We start from the raw sequence: 19,998 nt of genomic DNA, 5'->3' as shown, positions 1-19,998 counted from the left end.
ACTTTGTCTGGGGGCTGGGGAAAGGTGTGGGGGGAGGGGTAGAAAAAAGAAAACATACCAAGCAGCAGCCCACTGGAAGGGCAGACCACCCAAATTTCACTCTTTTTACGTTTTCTAGAATAATGAGCCTCAGATGTGTAACAGGACAACAAATCCCAGGTTGGCCCACTGTTCGAAATCGTGTGTCAATTATGTAAGCAGCAGGCTGTGTTAGGAAGGATTCTGAGGCCGCATCTGTGCTAAGTGGGAAGAGAGCCATGATGGGGGGGGGGACCATCTACCACAAAGGTCCCCAGGGACTACGAGGGCACATGTCACACATTTGTCATCCCTGGTCTACAGCTTTCGGGGGGACCGTTTCCTAAATATGTTGTTGCCGGATAGAGGTAAGAGATTTTTATGCCCTGATAGAAAAACATATGAAGGCATAAAAATAAGCGATTGCTATATTCTCACTCCTCTTTTCTATTTCTACAGACATCTTCATGCTCACTGAGCAAATCTTGTGATTTTTGAAACATAAATTCTTAGAGGCAAGGCACGGGATCTGTTCATACTCTGCAGCCGAGTGCATGCTGGGTAGCGGTTGTATCGCTGGGATGACTGGGCGTGGGCCAAGCCTGAGCTCAGCTCTTTGGAGTGGGTTTGGAGGAGTAACGAAGACATCGGGGGTGGGAGTGTTTTAGTCCTCGTTCTGCTGCGTGCGCCACCATGGCGGTGCATTTCAAGCCTCAAGAACTCAAGGGCCCCATCTGTAAAATGGGAATAACCATTCCCTCCCTATCTTCCACCGCTGGTTGGTGCGTGGCATGTACAGGCTGGGTTGTCTTTTATTTTTTATTGTTTTTAAGTTTATTTATTTTGAGAGGGAGAGAGAGAGGAGGAGGAAGAGGAAGAGGAGGGGGAGGAGGGGGAGGAGGAAGAGGAGGAGGCGGAGAGGGAAGGGGAGGAGGGGGAGGGGAGGAGGAGGGGAAAAGAGAGGGGAGGAGGAGGAGGAGGGGGGAGGAGGGGGGAGAGGGAGGGGAGGAGGGGGAGAGAGAGGGGGAGGAGGAGGAGGAGGGGGGAGGAGGGGGGAGAGGGAGGGGGAGGAGGGGGAGGAGGGGGGGGGAGGAGGAGGGGGAGAGAGAGGGGGAGGAGGAGGAGGAGGGGGGAGGAGGGGGGAGAGGGAGGGGGAAGAGGGGGAGAGGGAGGGGGAAGAGGGGGAGGAGGAGGGGGAGGGGGGGAGGAGGAGGGGGAGGGGGAGGAGGAAGAAGAGGAAGAGGAGGGGGAGGAGGAGGAGGAGGAGGGGAGGAGGAAGAAGAGGAGGAGGAGGGGGAGGAGGAAGAGGAGGAGGGGAGAGGGAGGGGGAGGAGGGGAGGAGGGACAGGGGAGGAGGAGGGGGAGAGAGAGGGGGAGGAGGAGGAGGAGGGGAGGAGGAGGAAGGGGAGGAGGGGGAGAGGGAGAGGGAGGAGGGGAGGAGGGGGAGGGGAGGAGGAGGGGGAGAGAGAGGGGAGGAGGAGGAGGAGGGGAGGAGGAGGAGGGGGAGGAGGAAGAAGAGGAAGAGGAGGGGGAGGGGGAGGAGGAGGAGGAGGAGGGGAGGAGGAGGAAGGGGAGGGGGAGGGGGAGGGGGAGGAGGGGAGGAGGGGGAGGGGGAGGGGGAGGAGGGGGAGGAGGAGAGAATGAATCCCAAGCAGACTCTCCATTGTCAGCACAGAACTAGATGTGAGGCTTGAACTCACCGATCACGAGATCATGAGCTGAGCCAAAGCCAAGAGTCAGATGCTTAACTGACTGAGCCACCCAGGCGTCCCTGGAGTTGTCCTTTAGAAATCCTTCCTGCACATTCTGAGGGCAGTGCCACGACAAACAAGAATGTTTGCAGAGGAAACATTTTGCCCAGGAAATCCCGCTCTGACCGTTACAGAAAGACATCAGGAAGTCTCCAGAGCCCAACGGTTCAGAAAATGCCAAACAAGGAAACGTGACAGTCTGAAGGGTCCGCGGTGCCCCGGGGATGGGGCACAGGGAACAGTGTGAGAGAGGGGGCGCCAGGAGCTGACCTTTCACTGCACTGGCATCATGTGCAGGAGCCCTGGATGGGCGGCCAAAGTCAGCTGACCTCACAGCCAGCGCCTGGGGACATTAGAAGGAGGCTTACAAATGACTCAGTTGAAAGTCTGCTTGTGAGGAAGCAGGAAGAAAAGTCATTGTTCCAGGATCCCAAAGGTAATTCGTGGTTGGAAAGAGACAAGAACCCCACTTTGCAGATGCCAGGAAGAGGAGGATGTACAGGGAGCGGGAGGGAAGGCCCAGAAGGAACCCCGTATTCCCTGCGAACAGCTGGCCTTGACCCTAGAGGAGTGGGGGCTGGACTCTGATATCCTTGGGTCCCTTCCCAGGCAAGGGGTTGCAGCTTGAACGGGAGAAAAATCAACCTGTGGGATTTCGGTTTTTACATCTGTTTAGGGGCGCCTGGGTGGCTCAGTCAGTTAAGCATCCAGCTCTCGATTTCAGCTCAGGTTCCTGAATTCAAGCCCCGCATCGGGCTCCACGTTGACTGTGGAGCACCTGCTTGGGATTCCTTCTCTCCCTCCTTCTCTGCCCCTCCCGCACTCTCTGTCTCTCAAAATAAATAAACTGTATTTAAAAAAATAAGTACATCTGTTTAATCCTCTATAAGGAAACCAGTGTGACAGCAAGAAGTTGTGGGGTTGTGACAGCAGAAGGGGATGTGCCTGAGATCCGAACCCCAGCGCGGAGGCGGTGACTCTTCTACATAAAGGTTGTGGGTTAAAAGGTGGGCAGTGGGAGGGCTCTGCCTGGTGCAGGAATAAGACGAAGGGGTCATTGTCTGCAGAGAATTTAAAGCCGTTAGCAAAGCCATCTGAAAGTTGGTCTGTTTTTCACTATAACCTTGCACTGGCAAATCTTAAGTAACGTTACCGATCCAACATTCTGCCCTGAATAATCTTTCGTTGGTCCAGGTTCTAGACAACCGTGCTTACTGTTGAGTTTAGCACTATGTCCTTAAGCCTAAATTAGCACATTCTTATTCTTTATCCTTTTAAAAAACGCTGTATTCCACTTGGAAGTTCACTTGCCACGCCTTTGTTGCCAAATAGCTTTTGAGAAGGAAACAATGGGAGCCTTGAAGACCCAGACAAGAAGTTGATACAAAAATATTTGCAAACTGGCAGAATCCACCTTGAACAAGGCACACAACACTTTAAAATGATTCCTTGAGGTCAGTGCAAACAAACTGTGGCGAGGACAATTACTTCTGCAAAGCAACAACAACAACAAAGTGAGGAAATAGATAAAAGAATCAAATTTAGGGAAGAAACGTTAGGAGAAATGACCAAAGGTGCCAGTCTTAGATTGCCTGATGAAATTCAAAGGGCAGTGTTTGAAGCCCGAATCACTTTCTCTAGGAACTGGACAAGAACACAACGGCTCAGGCAAGTCCCTATTTGCCGTCTTTTGGATGCTTTCTCTGGGTTTTGCACGTGTAAAACTTGAGACCCAAATACAATAGAAATTTGTGATACATTTGCCGGCGTTTGGTGAAAGTTTGTCCACGGTGAAGACACTTGAGAGCTGCTAGAACTGGTCCTGAAGAAACGAAGAAACAAAGATGTGAACTGTATTGCCCTTTCTGGAATTTGCTGTGACATGGGATGGGTATCTGCCAAATTTATCTTTATGTTTAAGGCTTTCCTTCTCGACTTAGATGCCTCTTGTTATAGGGAAAACTTCAGCGTATGTCAGCTACACTTCAATTTTTAAAAGGAGAGAAAACTTTAGCAATTAAAAGGAGCGAAACATATTCCCCGATGAACTATGTGACACATTGGCAAATCTGGCTATGTGCCTATTGAAGGGGACAATTCAGGATCGATTTTGATGAAATCATTGTCAAATGCGTAGACACGTCTCAAAGACAAAAACTGTAATGTTCTATTTGTTACCGACATGTAGGCAAGAGATCTCCCTTTCCTTAAAAAAAAAAAAAAAGACGTCTTTACTCCCCTCCCCTTTTTTGGTAATGTCCTATTATTTATTTACTGATTATTCATTAATTTATTTAACTTCCATGATTATGTATGTGAAGTGCGATAAAAGAAAAATTTCGTTCCCTGCCGAATTTCTTTAAATTCGTGATATTATTCAACTTACTGTGTGAATGGTACAGGAGTTGTTAAAAAGAATCCACTCTAGGTTTGAAATACGGGAGGCCCAGTGCCGGAGCAGGCATAGCATTCTGGGAGTTTCTGTCCTGTAAAGGTAACACTCACTCTTTCAGAGGGAGTAACAATATATAGTTTTGTAATAACAAGGAGAAAACAACAATATGTAATTTTGTAACAACAGCACCAGCACAGATACTTAACATTTTTCCAGTGGCTTGATCACACAGCAGATATTTGCACCTGCTTCTGTTCGGCCCAAAGGGAGAGTTGCCCGAATCCTGTTGGATACGGGCATTGGATGATTCTGGGGGGAAATGTCAGCTTCTACTCACGTTCTCTTGTGTTAACCGAAGGCCAGCCCGAGGTAGGACAGGGAGGGAAATCTTTAGCCCTGCAGCCTTCCTTCTGTTCTCTTCTCCCTCAGGGATTAAATCCTCTGCCTCCCATGCTCCCCCTGGCTCCTTCTCAAACCCTACCCACCTGAGGCTGTGTGATACGTGCAGAAAGCAAAGGTCTTGCTTCCTGTAAACATAGCGCTTAGCACAGGGTCTGCCCTGTAGGCATTAAGGTTAAGGACTCTAGGGATGGATGGTCTAGTGACAGAATTTTAGGCATCACCCAACAGTGGAGTCGGGAGGAATTTTAGGGGCAACCCGTTGCCTCTTTTGAAACACCTACCCTGCAGTTGGTAGGTGGCTTAAAGGACTTCACAACTGGTAGATGGCTCTGACCTTCCCACGGGGCGCCCACGTTAAACTCTAACGAGACTTTTCAGCTCAGCGCCCACTCTCAAGCACTCGCATTGGGAAGGATTGTGAGGCTTTGTCCCTGCCCCATGGGAACAAAGGCTGAGATTGATTAACAGCTCCTTCTGCGGAAGAGGGAGCCCAGAATGCTGGCTAAGGGAGTTCCACGCTGGCCACCCCTGTTTTGGCCTCCCGGCTGTCAAAGCCAGGCATCTATCCCACATCCTAAGGCCACCCTTTCCTTACGCGTTTGACAAAGGAGTAGAACAAAATCAGGATGTTTTGGCAAACGCAAGTATACATTTGGCTTGCTTGAACTCACATCATGTTTTCCTTGAGCCAAGGTCACAATTTGAGAGGAGGGGGCCAGGCCAAGTTTTGCAGAGATACTTGGCAACTTTGACAATTGGCAAAGAGGCAAGACATTGGTAAACGCTGTTTTAAAAATATTGCCAAATGCCAAGCGTTTTGTATCTCATCTCTGATGTTTGTTTATGGATGTTTGCTGCCATTTTTCAGGAACTCCAGTAGCTGGTACCCAACGATTACAAACCTCCACCTGCTACCGAGGACGCCTTTGCAAATGCACCGTGCCTCCAGCAGCCTGGAGAGAGGGACGAGCAGAGGTGCCCTGGGGGGTGATCTCAGGGACCCCAGAAGATCCCTGCCTTCCAAAACATTTGCACCACCTTCTCGGTGGTGAATAAATGAGGAAAACTCCTGTCTAGGGAGAGAGAGAGAGCAGTCCACGAATGTCTGTTGACTTAAAGTTGCTGGTAATCAATTTTTTCCCTGAGGTGAAGTTTTGACGGAGGACAAAAAGGCAGAAAGACGGGGGACTGTAACTCTGATGGGCGAGGAAAGAAAGGCATATGGGAGAAGAAAGGGAAGGCACCCTAAATCCGATTCGTCTGTTGCACAATGTCCCGGGGACAGCTCAGAATGTGCAGCTGCTGCTGAGGCACCTGTGCCGATTATCTGGGGGAGGTCAGCACACCTGGCTTTGACTTTTTGGGTCCGTCCTTAGATCCGTTCAGCTGGCAAACTGGGAGACAGCAGGGAGCCCCGCCCTCGCCTCCCCACTGTCATAACCCAATAATCAGCACCGACGCTGGCGAGGTAGAGTGGAACTTGCTGTAGCTGCGCCTATGGTAAAAATCTGTGCCAAGGTATTCCGCAGCTTTGCTTTGGTGATTCATCCGTAATCATTACATCAACCTCTTGTGTTTCTAGGGCCCCTCTGCTCCTAAGTTCTGAGAAGTGCAGCAGGAAGAGAAGAGAAAGTTATTTATTGAGGACGCGCTATATGCCAGCCCCTTTGCTAGAAAGTTCCAGGTTTTATTTCCAAACCTTATCACGATACCACAAGGAAAGAACTATTCTTGCCAACTCACAGTGGGGGAAATTGAGGATGAGGAGGATGTCATGAAGCTGGTATTCAAAGGACGCTTTGTCACTTTGAAAAAGCAAAGTCTTACATGAAAAGATACTCAACATCTCTCATCATCAGGGAAATGCAAATCAAAACCACAATGAGGGACCACCTCCCACCTGTCAGAAGGGCTGACATGAACAACTCAGGCAACAACAGATGTTGGTGAGGATGCGGAGAAAGAGGGTCTCTTTTGCATTGTTGGTGGGAATGCAAGCTGGTTCAGCCACTCTGGAAGACGGTATGGAGGTTCCTCGAAAAACTAAAAATAGAACTACCCTAGGACCCAGCAATTGTACTACTAGGTACTAATCCAAAGGATAAAAAAATGCTGATTCAAAGGGGCACATGTACCCCAATGTTTATAGCAGCGCTATCAACAATAGTCAAATTATGAAAAGAGCCCAAATACCCATTGACTGATGAGTGGATAAAGAAGATGTGGTGTGTGTGTGTGTGTGTGTGTGTGTGTGTGTGTGTAATGAAATATTACTTGGTGATGAAAAAGAATGAAATCTTGCCATTTGCAACAGTGTGGATGGAAGTAGAAGGTATTATGCTAAGTGAAATAAGTCAGTCAGAGAAAGATAAACATATGATTTCGCTCACATGTGGAATTTTAAGAAAAAGAACAAATGAACATAAGGGAAGGGAAGGAAAAATAAGATAAAAAACAGAGAGGGAGGCAAACCATAAGAGACTCTTAAATCCAGAGAACAAACTGAGGGTTGCTATAGGAGGAGGTGGGTGGGGGGAATGGGTTAAATGGGTGACGGGCATTAAGGAGGGCACTTGTTGGTATGAGCCCTGGGTGTTGAATGTAAGTGATGAATCACTGATTCATTTTATATATATATATATATATATATATATATATATATATATATATATATATATATATGGAAGAAAAGTCTTCCATGGCTAATGCAAAGGGGAGGCCCCTTTCAAGGTACATGGTGGTGGCATCCAGAGAGCTCTTCTCAGAGCTTTACTACTCTTTATTTAGTCCCCTTTGTTTTTACCTGATGCCCAGCAGAACTGCCAATGTTAAAATACTTACAATGATCTTTATGGGAGAAGCCCGTTCAGGTCCTTTATCTTGTCCAACTAGAAATGCACTCAACCCTGTCCTGTCAATCCATCCCATCACTTAGAGTGTCCTGGAAGGTTGTTAACAGGCCCAGAGCGTCCCTTCAGTCCAGCAAGGGCCAGATGGCATCCACTGATGAGATGCTGGCGAAGCCTTCTCTGTCCACCCCACCCCTCCATGCCAGGCACCAGGCTAACCTGGCTGGGAGTTGCCTCCTGTATTAAGCCCCTGGGCCCCGAGAACCTCCTTTGACTTATTTCCATCTGACCTTGTGGTTTGCTTGTGTGTGGATCCTGAGCCCTTCCAGGGTGGGGAGGTAGAAGGAACCTGCTCACAGGTGAGACTATTAATGAGGGAAGCAGCCAGAATTCTGCCTAATCTGAAGGTTACGTCAAACGTTAAGGATGAGTAAAATCCTCTTCTAAGTTTGTCCCAGGTCGCAGGTAGTCCTGCTTGAGATCCTCTCATTCATTCTGGCATTGCTCCCATAACCGCCGATACTGAACACGAGGTCAAGGCTCAACCTTCGGTAGAGCTCCATCTAGCGGACTTGTTTTCCATTACAAGCTTTATGGTGCCAGGGGAGTCCCTTTTGCGTAAGGAGTCTGGCATTTGCTTCTTATTTTAGGCTCTGTGTCAATGGGATGATTGGGCATTTCCTCAGTCCAAATAAGCCGAGTTCACATATCATGGAGGTAAGCAGGGTGTATGTTAATCGAGCAAGGCTAGTTCAAAGCCTACCAACTTGAGTTCCATTTCCTCTTGACTGGGAGGGGGCAGAGTGGATCTCTTACACTGGGATGGAGTCCCTGGCTGCTGGAAAGTGGTGGGGAAGGAGAAGAGAGGACAACGCAAATGTCCTGGAAATTTCCGTGTAAGATCAGGCACGGGCAGATTAAATCAATGTTGTCCTCACGAAAACAGGCAGACCAGCTGGCATCCCAGGCTTCAGAAGCTGGCTCCCAGCCCTGGAGAGAGGAAGATCCCCGTCTGCCCCCCACCCCTCCAGTGGCTGACATTGTACGAGGTTCTGCATGTTCAATTTCTTTCTGCATCACCTGTTGCCCAATGTGTTCTGAACACAAACGATTTTAGTCCCCTCTTGCCCCCCTCCTTTAAAGGCAGCCTGCTATAATTTTATAGGGTTAGAATTTCAGGGAATTAAAAACTGCTCAGATAAACTCCCACCACCCAGCCACCCTAGACCTTCTGGGAGGAATAGTCTATTTGTGTCCTGGGGCTGCCTTAATGAAGTACCACAAACTGATAACTTAAAGCAACAGAAATGTATCCTCTCCCGGTCCTGGAGGCTGAAAGTCCAGGATCCAGGTGTCAGCAGGGCGATCCTCTCTCTGAAGGTACGAGGGAAGGCTCTGTGCCTCCCTTCCAGCTTCTGGTGTTTCCGGCCATCCCTGGCCTTCCTTAGCTTGTAGGCAAGACGCGTGAGCCTCTCCCTCCAGCATTACATGGTGTCCTCCCACCCTGTCCTCCCTGAGCGTGCCGGGGTCCTCACCTGCTACTCTGTGTGTGTTTCTTCTCTCTTCTTATAAAGACACCAGTCAATTGGATTAGGGGCTCAGCCTCCTTCGGAGTCAACTCCCATCTTGATTCTATCTTGCAAAGATGCTATTTCCTGAGAAGGTCACATTCACAGGTACTGGCGGTTAGGACTTTGACATATCTTTCTGGGGACACATTCAACCCATGAGAAATAGGAAGGGACAACAGCAGGCGGAAACCACAAGACCAACCCTGGCTTCAAGGGTGGGGAGGGAGCACGGAGGCAGGGAGTCCTCAGAGCGGCTGGGGGTTGTTTTCTCGAGTTCCCACGTTCCCACGCATCCAGACCTGTTACCGGAGGCTATGAATGCAACACCAGACAAGACCCTGACATCACATACTGTTAATTTGATAAGATTAGAAATCTATTTCATAAAAAGTTTTCATGTTTAGTCATTTTTGAGAGAGGGAGAGAGAGAGAGAGAGAGAGAGAGAGAGAGAGAGAGAGAGAGAGAGTGTATAGGCAGGGGAAGGGCAGAGAGAGAGGGAGACAGAGGATCTGAAGCGGGCTCTGTGCCGACAGCAGAGAGTCCGATGTGGGGCTCCAACTCACGAGCCGGGAGATCATGACCTGAGCCGAAGTCGGATGCTTAACCGATCGAGACACCCAGTCACCCTGGAAATATATTTTAAACATGTGCCATTTCCTTGAAAAGGCAGTAAGGGCCCATTATTTATTTGGAACATCTTCTATTTACATTTGTCATTAACTTACTGCCCTTTATTTTTGGTGGATGGATAGGAAAGAAATATGACCCATTTAACATTATTTGTGCATTTCCACTGAAATAGAGTCAAGCAGAAATATACAGAAAGTTTCAGTCATTTTATCTAGGATTCTCTCTTATTTACATTATGCATTTAAAAAAATTTTTTTAATGTTTATTTTTGAGAGAGAACGAGTGGGGGAGGGGCAGAGAGGAAAGGAAACACAGAATCCCAAACAGGCTCCAGGCTCTGAGCTGTCAGCACAGAGCCTGACGTGGGCCTGGAACTCAAGGACCATGAGATCATGAGTCATGACCTGAGCCGAAGTCGGATGCTTAATCCCTGAGCCACCCAGGCGCCCCCTATGTTATCTATTTGATAGATAATTCAATAGATCCTACTGCACCAAAGCATAGAACATTCTTATTCCTTACAATTTTTAGAATCCTGTTGGTTTGTTACTGGTAATGCATGCGTGTTTGCAACACATAAGTGCTGTCATCCCTCCTTTCAAACAGACATAACAATGCCTGTCACTTACTGACTGCTTCTATGTGCCAGGCTCTGTGCTAATTGATTCCTTTTTTTTTAATTTTTTTTTAACGTTTATTTATTTTTGAGAGACAGAGCATGAGTGGGGAAGGAGCAGAGAGAGAGGGAGACACAGACTCCGAAGCAGGCTCCAGGCTCTGAGCTGTCAGCACAGAGCCTGATGCGGGGCTCGAACTCACAAACCGCAAGATCATGCCCTGAGCCGAAGTCGGCGCTTAACCGATGGAGCCACCCACCCCGGCGCCCCCGTGCTAATTGATTTCTATGCATTTTATTTAATTCTTAAAATAGGCTTATGCTGTATCATTTCCACTTTACAGGTGAGAAAGCTGAGACTGGACAGCGGAGTGTCTTGTCCCAAATCACCTCGCTCTTTAGTGGTGAAGCTGGAATTCAGTTTCGAGTTTCTGAAAGCTTCTATTGGACTGCCTTCATATAATATCTTCCACAGCCATCCTGACAGATTTCCCTTGACCCATCTAGTTCCTTTTCCTCACCCCAACCTTTGCCTCACAAGAAGACCAGCTCACGTTTAGGTATAGAGACAAATACCTAACGGTCCAGACCCGTTTCAACGTTACCACATGTTGTTTTTGGCCACTAGGTGGAAATACGCCTATTTTCTCTCCTCCAAAAGATCTTGAGCTTTTTAACAAACACATTTTCAAATTCATTTCCCCTCTTTGGGCCCCCCAGGTCCAAATGCCTATAGGAGCCAGAACCACATTAATAGTGAGTTAACACACACAGAACTGGGCCAGTGGGCTACCCTGTTCATTACTTTATTAAAAGTGGGGGGGGGGGGGGAAGTCCCACAGTGATTCCAGATGGTGGTCGAATCAACAAGCTACTTATATACAATAGACACTCTCGGCTTGGAAACTACATGAATGTGTGCTTTTGATCCATAAAGAGCTGCCTCGGTGGGCCAATCATAATAAAAGTTATGTATCTAAAGTAGGTGAAGACGTGATGAGCAACTTTAAAACGGCCTGGCAGCTTTTATAAAATCACATCTAATCGTTGTGGGCTATGTCTCTGGAGTAGATGGTGGAGGGAGCGTAGAGTCTCTGTGAGTGTGGGCTTGACCTTACTGGACAATGTGCCAGGCGCTGCGTAAAGTATGGTGTGCACAGCGCTGAGCCGGACGTGATCCCTGGCTCCCATCATGCCTTGCCCTGGTAGTTACAACAGAGACAGATGAGATCTGCCTGGGAGTCATGTATGTGGATGTGTGTGTGTGTGTGTGTGTGTGTGTGTGTGTATGAGTGGATGTGTGTGCTTGTGTGTATATAGCTGATCTTCATCACTCATAGATTTCATATTTATGAACTCGCCTACTCGCTAAAATTTACTTATAGCCCCCAAATCGACACTTGTGCTTTTGTGGTCAGTTGCTGAGATGTGCAGAGCGGTCAAAACTTTGAACCACTTGATGTGACGCGTTCCCAGCTGAGGGTGAATGAGGCAATGCTGTATCTCCTTCTTTTAGCCACCACGCTGCAGACATGTGTCCTTTTCACCATCTATTTAGTGTCGTGTTTCTTGCATTTTGTGCTTTTTGTTGATTTCACCATTTAAAATGCCCCTACATACAAAGCTAAAGCACTGCCTGGTGAGTGCAGGAAGGCTGGGGTGTGCCTCCCGGGGAAAATACTTGTGCCGGAAAAGCCTCCTTTGGGCCTGAGTTATAATGCTACTGTTGGGACTTCAATGTAATTAATTAACAATCTATGTTAAATAAGGTGTCTTTAAAAAGAAACGCACACAGGGGCGCTTGGGTGGCTCAGTCGGTTAAACATCCGACTCTTGGTTTTGGCTCAGGTCGTGAGCTTGCAGTTTGTGGGATCGAGCCCCGCATCAGGATCTGTGCTGACAGCATGGAGCCCGCTCGGGATTCTCTCTCTGCTCCTCCCCCTGCTCGTGCTTGCTCTCTCTCCCTCAAAATAAACTGACTTTAAAAAAAAGAAAGAAACACACATAAAGCCAATTTATGTACTGACCAGTTGATGAAAGAAATGTGATCAAAACTGGAAGAAAACTAACCGTGTATTGTCCCTTGGAGCGGTGGTTCCTAATTCACCGATTCAGTGCTTGTGGTGACCTTATGGATCATAACCACTGTGAATAAGGGTTGGCCGTATACTTTATACACACACTGAGAGTTATATTGAGTATTAAGAGAGTTCCACGTGATCCCGATGAGGGGTCGTGTCTCTAAAAATCAGTACAGCTGCCCAGCAAGCTTTCAGATGCGTCCCATGCACAGAGATGGGAGGAGGAACGTGGATTCAGGTAACTACACTACGTGAAAAGAAAAGTTATTAGATTAAAAGTTATTAGATTTAGAGAGGACTCCCGATTTACGGATCAAATAGTCTAACCTTTGCATCTTTCATTTAAGGCAGGAAGGTAGAGAGAAGAAAAGGGAAGGGAGGGAAACCCAGGAGTGTCCCACACATGAACGAGGGGATAGAAGGGATGGGAAGGGCCAACGTCTGATCCCATGAGGGACTGAGAAGGAGCAAGACTAATCACGTCATGGTAGCCTCCAGGGATGACAATCACAGATGTCAAATTTTTCTTACCATTTTTCTGTTATTTTTAATCCTCTCCCCTGACTTTTCCTGCCTTTGTCAGCACTAAATTGCCTTGGATGATTTCAAAAATATTCCTCACCGTATTTAGAGTTGGAGGGGAGCAAGAAAGATGTCCAGAGGGGCCCTCCCTGCAATGCCTGAGTGAGAGAAGGAAGCCTGGCACAGAGCAGATGGGGCGGCTAGAAGAGCAGCCAGTCAATACGGGGACCCGTTGAAAATAGAAACAAGGGGTTGTCCCCAGCACAGAGAAATTGTTCTAAGACAGTGCCTACGGGCAAATGGTCCTTGGGTGACTTCCCTATGGCCATCCATCCAAGAGGAACCTGGCCCTTTCAAGAACCACGTCGGGAAGTTTCAGAGACTACAGCGATTGGGGCTTGTGAAAAATGCGTGGTCAACTCAGAGGGCTTTGTTGATCTATCTGAGCCACGGAACCAGGAAGACGACTCACGGCCTGAGGGAGCGGGTAGTGTAAATGCCTGCTGGAAGGACTACAGCGCTACTCAGAACTAGTCAATAACGCTTTTGTTTCCGTATCACAGAAAATGATCTTGCTGCTGGGAAGCGGAAAATAAAAATAAGCCCAGAGATGCGCAACCCAGAGAGGAAGGAGCCGACAGCCTCGCTGTCCTGAGAGCACGAGGGCAACAGCCAGCCGGCCTCCGAGCTCAGAAGAACAAGTTCCAGGGGACTGGGGGCCTTTGCAGGGGTGGACTGAAGAGCCAGATCCACGAGAGAGAAGTGACAACTCTCAGTGACAAACCTGATGTCATGACTTAAGAGAAAGGAGGAAAGTGGAATGTGAGATGGAGACAGCTGAATATTACTTCCTGACTTAAGATTGCAATCTGCCGTTACCGTTTTAGCCCTGAACGTGAACGCTAACAATCGGGGGTGACAAACTCACCACATTTCCCCATTTTACAGGATCACTATTATACTAGCCAATCACGGGCAATCCAGAGAGCTCACGTACGTGGATTTTGGCAAAGGCTCTCATGGCTGGAGAGAGGCTGGCGAAGCATGAATTGGAAATCATCACATCACGACCATCGCCCGGAAGTTCACCTGATCAAGGGCACAGGCCGGCCGGTGGCAAAGCTCCCACCCAATTTCAAAATGCAGGAAAAGTGGTGGGATGCCGACTTTTTTTGAGCGAGAAGTTGCTAACTTACTACATTGCTACTACGGCGTTTGATACCGGGAATACAAAGACGTGTTCTTTCCTTGAGTGAACTCGTGTCTCAAAAAATGAAAGCCAGTCATTCCACTAAGTTTTCACTCAAAAACTTCCAAAACGTGGAAAGAAGGTTCACCTGGTACAGGTAAGACAGCCTCCAGCATTTATGCTGGTTAGGTTCCATGTGAGCCTGCTTCAGCCATACAGAAATTGTTAGGTTCGCACAAGGTGTGACGTAGCTCAATTCTCTCAGACCAAACGTGCACACCTCTCCCCTATGAGGACTTTATGAATTAACTCTGGGCTGTGGCTGCTTACATTTAAATTATTTGGTGACAGATGGTGACTACACTGAGTAATGAATAGGATCGTTGAATCGTTATGTTGTACACCTGAAACTAAGATAGCACTGTATGTTCATTACATGTCAACTTAAAAACTGAAATTGTTGGGGCGCCTGGGTGGCGCAGTCGGTTAAGCGTCCGACTTCAGCCAGGTCACGATCTCGCGGTCCGTGAGTTCGAGCCCCGCATCAGGCTCTGGGCTGATGGCTCAGAGCCTGGAGCCTGTTTCCGTATCTGTGTCTCCCTCTCTCTCTGCCCCTCCCCCGTTCATGCTGTGTCTCTCTCTGTCCCAAAAATAAATAAATGTTGAAAAAAAAATTTTTTTAAAAAACTGAAATTGTTAGGGGCACCAGAGTGGCTCAGTTGGCCGACCGTCCAACTTCAGCTCAGGTCACGATCAGGTTCATGAGTTCGAGTCCCAGATCAGGCTTGCGGCTGTCCGCTTCCCTCTCTGTCCCCCCTCCGCTCACACTCTCTCTCAAAAATGAATAAATGTGTATTTAAAACATAAATATTCAAATTATTTACAATTAAAGAAAATTTAAAAATCGTTTGCTCAGTGGAACTAGCCACATTTCAAGTGCTCCATAGCCATAGGTGGCTGGGGGCTACCATATTGGACAGCACAGATTCAGAACATTGTCCATCATCTCAGAAAGTTCCGTAGGGACAGTTCTAATCTAGAAGGTTGTGCCTCCACCTTTGAAAGCACTGCCGATTTTTCACAGGTACCCCAGCTACGTTTACCTCCTGCTTGATCCTTTAGAACTGAAATCCTGTGATGTCCTACAGACCGTCTCTGCCTCTTGGCCCCGTCAGAAGTTGGAGCCTATGTTAACATTTGTCAGCACAAAGCAGAACCCCATGCTTCATTTCTTAAGTGGTGACTTCTCTGACGTTTTTGCCAATTTTATATTTTATGCATCACATTTCCTTTCGTAAGTCATAGTGATGAATGGAAAACTGTCAGAGTTTGGAGACAAATGTAGGAAAACTAACGAGAACAGTAAGAGAGACGCATGAGCTGGAGGAGTGGGTGCTGACTGGGCTGACTTCAGCAGGCTGGCCATTAGCAGACCTGGATCTGGGTTTGGTTACTAATGAGGGTGTCATTCGTGATCAAGGGGTTGTGACAGCAAGCGTTACAAGTAGTCATTACACCAGAGCTGACTTCACACGCCTTAATCGCCACAGCCGATATGATTGATTTCAAAGTCTTCATAGCTTGATATTCAAATAAATTGGGACTTTATGGAGCCACACCCACTTATGGTCTCAGTCTAGACTAGAAAATCCACGGTCCTAGCAGAGATTTTTTTTCTTGTTTCCACCTATGCCCGAGGACCTCTAGTAAAACATCACAGACTAGAAATCACCTTCCCCAAGTGATTTTCAGGAGAGTGAACCCTGCTCTCCTAAAAGTCTCAGGACTTTTTTTTTTTTAACGTTTTATTTATTTTGAGAGAGGGTGGGAGAGGGAGGAGCTGAGAGAGAGGGACAGAGAGCATCCTAACCAGGCTCCACACTCAGCCCGATGCGGGACTGGATCCCATGACTGTGAGATCGTGACCTGAACTGAAATCAAGAGTTGGACGCTTAACCGACTGAGCCACCCAGGCGCCCCTCCTAAGACAGAACTTTTGACTGTTTTGGTCAGTCAAACAGAGGCACTGTTACTGCCCAGGCAATTCCCAGAGGAGCCTCACTGAGGCTGTTTCTGGGAGATTTTTTCCTCAAAGAGGGGACTCTGTTTTGCTCAGACACTTAGAATCACCCTGAAAGATCACAGGAGAATATTCCTGGCACAGGTTTGACATCACAGCACGTGCTAGCCGGGGCTGAGAGTAACGTGTAACAACACACCATTTTGGCAGGAAGGTGCTAGCATGCTTTATGCATTTAAATTAATATCCAGAAACGTGACTGGTGGGGTAATGAACAGATTTTGGTGGAAGCAGTTGTGGGGCCCTTGACAATTACAGTTGAGAAAATAATACTGAGATGGCTGGAGCATAAATTAGGAAGTAACCTTCTAACTTGACATTTTTGGAATTTCATGGTTGCCAGCATACCAAAAGGGAAGACAGACTGCTCTTGTAGTCAAGCTCGTCTCTCACTATATTGAGAGGCCAAAGTCACGGCAGAAAGTTGGTACGTACCGGATGCAGGAGACATAAGCAAGCAGATGTGGGTGCTGGTTGATCTCTGCAGTAAAGGCAAATTCGTCAGACCAAAGTTTCCGGTGTTTTATGAGGTATGAGATAGGAGTGGGGGTGGGGGGTGGGGGGCTCCTGAGTGTCTCAGTTGGTTAAGTGTCCACTTCAACTCAGGTCATGATCTCGTGGTTGGTTGGTTCAAAACCCCCAACCAAGGGGGCCTGGAGCCTGCTTTGGATTCTGTGTCTCCCTCTCTCTCCCTGCCCCTCCCCAGCTCGCACTCTTGTCTCTCTGTATTAAAAATGAATAAACGTTAACAAAAAAAAGATAGGAGGGGGTTAAAGACATGGGATCAATCACTCATTCATGCATTCATTCATTCAATTATTTATTCAATTGTTTATTTGTTTGTGGGAGAATGAAACTGCCCCCCCTTAAAGCCTTCCTTCCTCTGCCCTACCCCTGTGGAGAGAGAGTCTTGGCAAGACAGATGAGCTAGGCAGACATATTCAATATGATAATACACATTAGTGGTCAATGTGAGAGCCCTGGTGAGAAGGGCTTGTCTTGTTCACGTCCTGCTCTGAGGAACCCGTAAGTTTTGTGACTTGTGCTGAGGAGGGCAGGAGGAGGGACCTAGCTCTGCCTTCCTGGATGGTGCAGGATGAATGTTCCTCATGATCCTGTACATTGCTGCCAGGATGGAGCCAGGATCCTGGGGAAGGGGTGGGGAAGGAAGGAAGGAAGGAAGGAAGGAAGGAAGGAAGGAAGGAAGGAAGAGAGGGAGGGAGGAAGGGAGAGAAAGCAGAGATCCTCTTAGGAGCACATGGAAGAAAGCTCTGAATGGGGTGGGGGGGGACACTGAGGGAGAAGTAAGGCAATGTCTGGCCCCATCTTCTGGAAGCATGTGTGTTTCTGATCAGCTAGAAATAAGAATGTTTTCTTTCTGGTAATGGGCCAATCAGCTGGCCCTCAGACCCTGGGGGAGGGAAGCTAGAGGCTAATCAAGAACTTGTTCATCCATAGGTCCTTGGAGGCCCTTTGTGAAGAGCCTTAGAAATTTCACAATGGGATCATCTCCAACAGCTGCTTCTAAGGACTGACTGTCTATTGGAAAGGAAGGACTCATGAGTGAACAAATGGACACAGACAGCTAGGAGAGAAAGAAGCAAATAGTCACTAGTATATGCCAGGCATCTGTGGACAGCACTAGGCTCCCTCAAGAAGATTCCACGAACAGGTGTTCTACAGCTAGGTTCTAAAATATCTTCGTAAATTGGCTTGCTAAGGTAGGCAGAATAATGGCCCCCAAAGATGCCCATGTCCTAACTCCTGCAACCTATGAATATGATCCTTCTCGTGGCAAAACTGACTGTGCAGACGTAATTAAGTTAAAGATCTGGAGATGGGGAGATCATCCTAGATCATCCAAGTGGGCTCAGCGTGATCACAAAGGTCCTTAGAAGTGAGAGAGGGAAGAAGGAGACTCAGAGTTAGGGCAGATGGGGCAACAAAAGCAGAGGTAGGAGGAAAGACCGCGAGCCAAGGAACCCGGACAGCCTCTAGAAACTGAAAAAGGGAAAGAAACAGATTCTCCCCAGCTCTCCAGAAGGCACGGTCAACACCTTGATTTTAGCCCCGTGACCCGTTTCAGATTTCTGATCTCCAGAACTGGAAGATAACACATCTGTGTTTTTCTGAACCGAGTTTGTGGTCGTTTGTTACAGCAGAAATGAGACACTGATACGCTTGCCTTTAACCAGACGACCTAAAGTTTTGATGAGAAAAGTAAAAAGGATTGGTTCCTTTCATGTGCATTAGAACTATGAAATTAAAAAAAAATTTTTAACATTTGTTCATTTTTGAGAGTGAGAGACACAGAGCATAAGCAGGGGAGGGGCAGAGAGAGAGGGAGACATAGAATCCGAAGCAGGCTCCAGGCTCCGAGCCGTCAGCACAGGGCCTGACGCGGGGCTAGAACTCATGGACTGCGAGATCGTGACCTGAGCTGAAGTCGGACGCTTAACTGACTGAGCCACCCAGGCGCCCCAGAAATAGGAAATATTATCTTAGGAAGGCAAAACAAAGCACGGTTAACCCATAGGCTGTAGGTTTCCCCCCAATAAGCGGGATTCTTACCTGTTAATGCCCTGTTTTTGCAGCCGTCCTGCCCAGACACCAGCCAAGGCAACGCCCCGCATGGACGGCCTGGACCTCATCCCGCCTTCCTGCTGTGCCCGCATTCAGCTGCACTGTGCCCAGACTCACCCTGCTGGTGGGTCTCCAATGAGCCCTGCCTCTCCCCAGGGAGCCCTTCTTAGGAGGCCATCATCGGAGCTCCTCTTAGGAAGAACTGGTCGGCAGACTTTCGGTAGTCCAGATGACAGAGGCTCACCCAGCCAAGGATGAGTTATTTAAGCATTGGTTTCACTTATCTTTTTTAAACATGTTTTTTAAAGGTTATTTATTTTGAGAGAGAGAAAGCCTGTGCACACGCAGGGGAAAGGCAGAGAGAGAGACAGAGAGAGAGAGAAAGAGATTCCCAAGCAGGCTCCAGGCTGTCAGCACAGGGCCCGACGTGGGGCTCCATCCCACGAACCAGGAGATCATGACCTGAGCTGAGATCAAGAGTCAGACGCTTAACCGACTGAGTCACTCAGGCACCCCTAAGCATTGGTTTTAGACCTGCGAGGCCCCAAGCTTTATGGAGGCACTGCAGAAACCTGCCAGTTCCAGGGGTCCTGGAGGAGAGCCCCATGACTAGGGCTTCAAATGTTCCCGAGTGACAGGAGCATGTGATTGAGAAATCAGCTGTGTCTTACATCCCACTGCGAGCTCGTGTGAAGGAGATGAAGATATTTTCCCATCCCCCTTCAAGGCAGGCCCGCAGCCTCGCCTCAGGGTCCTGGGGGGGTGCTGGGTCTCTCTAACCTTGCTAAAACTTTCATTTTCAAAAGTCTGGGCCACAGAGCTCAATTGTCCCCTGACGAAAGGGTCTGCATTTGTCACAAATGACCACGCACTTGAGGCTTCAAATGACACACATTTCCCCAAAGAAAACAAAACACTAATTTGAAGAGATACCTGCACCCCCATGTTTAGTGCAGCAGTATTTACAACAGCCAAGATATGGAAGCAGCCCAGTGTTTCCCAACAGACAGATAGATAAGGAAGATGTGTGTGTATACACACACACACACACACACACACACACACACACACACACCCTCACACACAATGGAATCTTACTCAGCCATTAAAAAAAATGAGATCTTGCCATTTGCGACCACATGGATGGACCTGGAAGGTTTTATGGTAAGTGAAATAAGTCAGACTGAGAAAGACAAATACCATATGATCTCATTATATGTGGAACCCCAAAACAGAAAAAACCCCAATGAATAAACAAACAAAAAGCAGAATGATACTTATAAATACAGGGAACAAGCTGATGATTACCA

The 19,998-nt window shown here is 47.9% G+C and overlaps 2 long non-coding RNA genes across 2 annotated transcripts; one reads left to right on the top strand and one right to left on the bottom strand.

Annotated features, from left to right (window-relative positions):
- Window positions 1–1,682: 1,682 nt before the first annotated feature.
- Window positions 1,683–4,123, top strand: LOC111557342. Its single transcript, XR_006587578.1, has 2 exons — window positions 1,683–2,205; window positions 2,660–4,123. It is a non-coding gene; the product is annotated as an uncharacterized LOC111557342 (long non-coding RNA).
- Window positions 3,285–9,323, bottom strand: LOC109493494. Its single transcript, XR_002737378.2, has 3 exons — window positions 8,951–9,323; window positions 4,156–4,255; window positions 3,285–3,591 (listed from the first exon to the last, which is right to left on the bottom strand). It is a non-coding gene; the product is annotated as an uncharacterized LOC109493494 (long non-coding RNA).
- Between the last annotated feature and the right edge of the window lie 10,675 nt (window positions 9,324–19,998).

The sequence above is a fragment of the Felis catus genome, chromosome D3 (genome assembly GCF_018350175.1).
Source record: "Felis catus isolate Fca126 chromosome D3, F.catus_Fca126_mat1.0, whole genome shotgun sequence".
Taxonomy (NCBI): Eukaryota; Metazoa; Chordata; class Mammalia; order Carnivora; family Felidae; genus Felis; species Felis catus.
The sequence above is the reverse complement of the archived record's forward strand: the minus strand, read 5'-3'. Positions and strand labels throughout refer to the sequence as shown.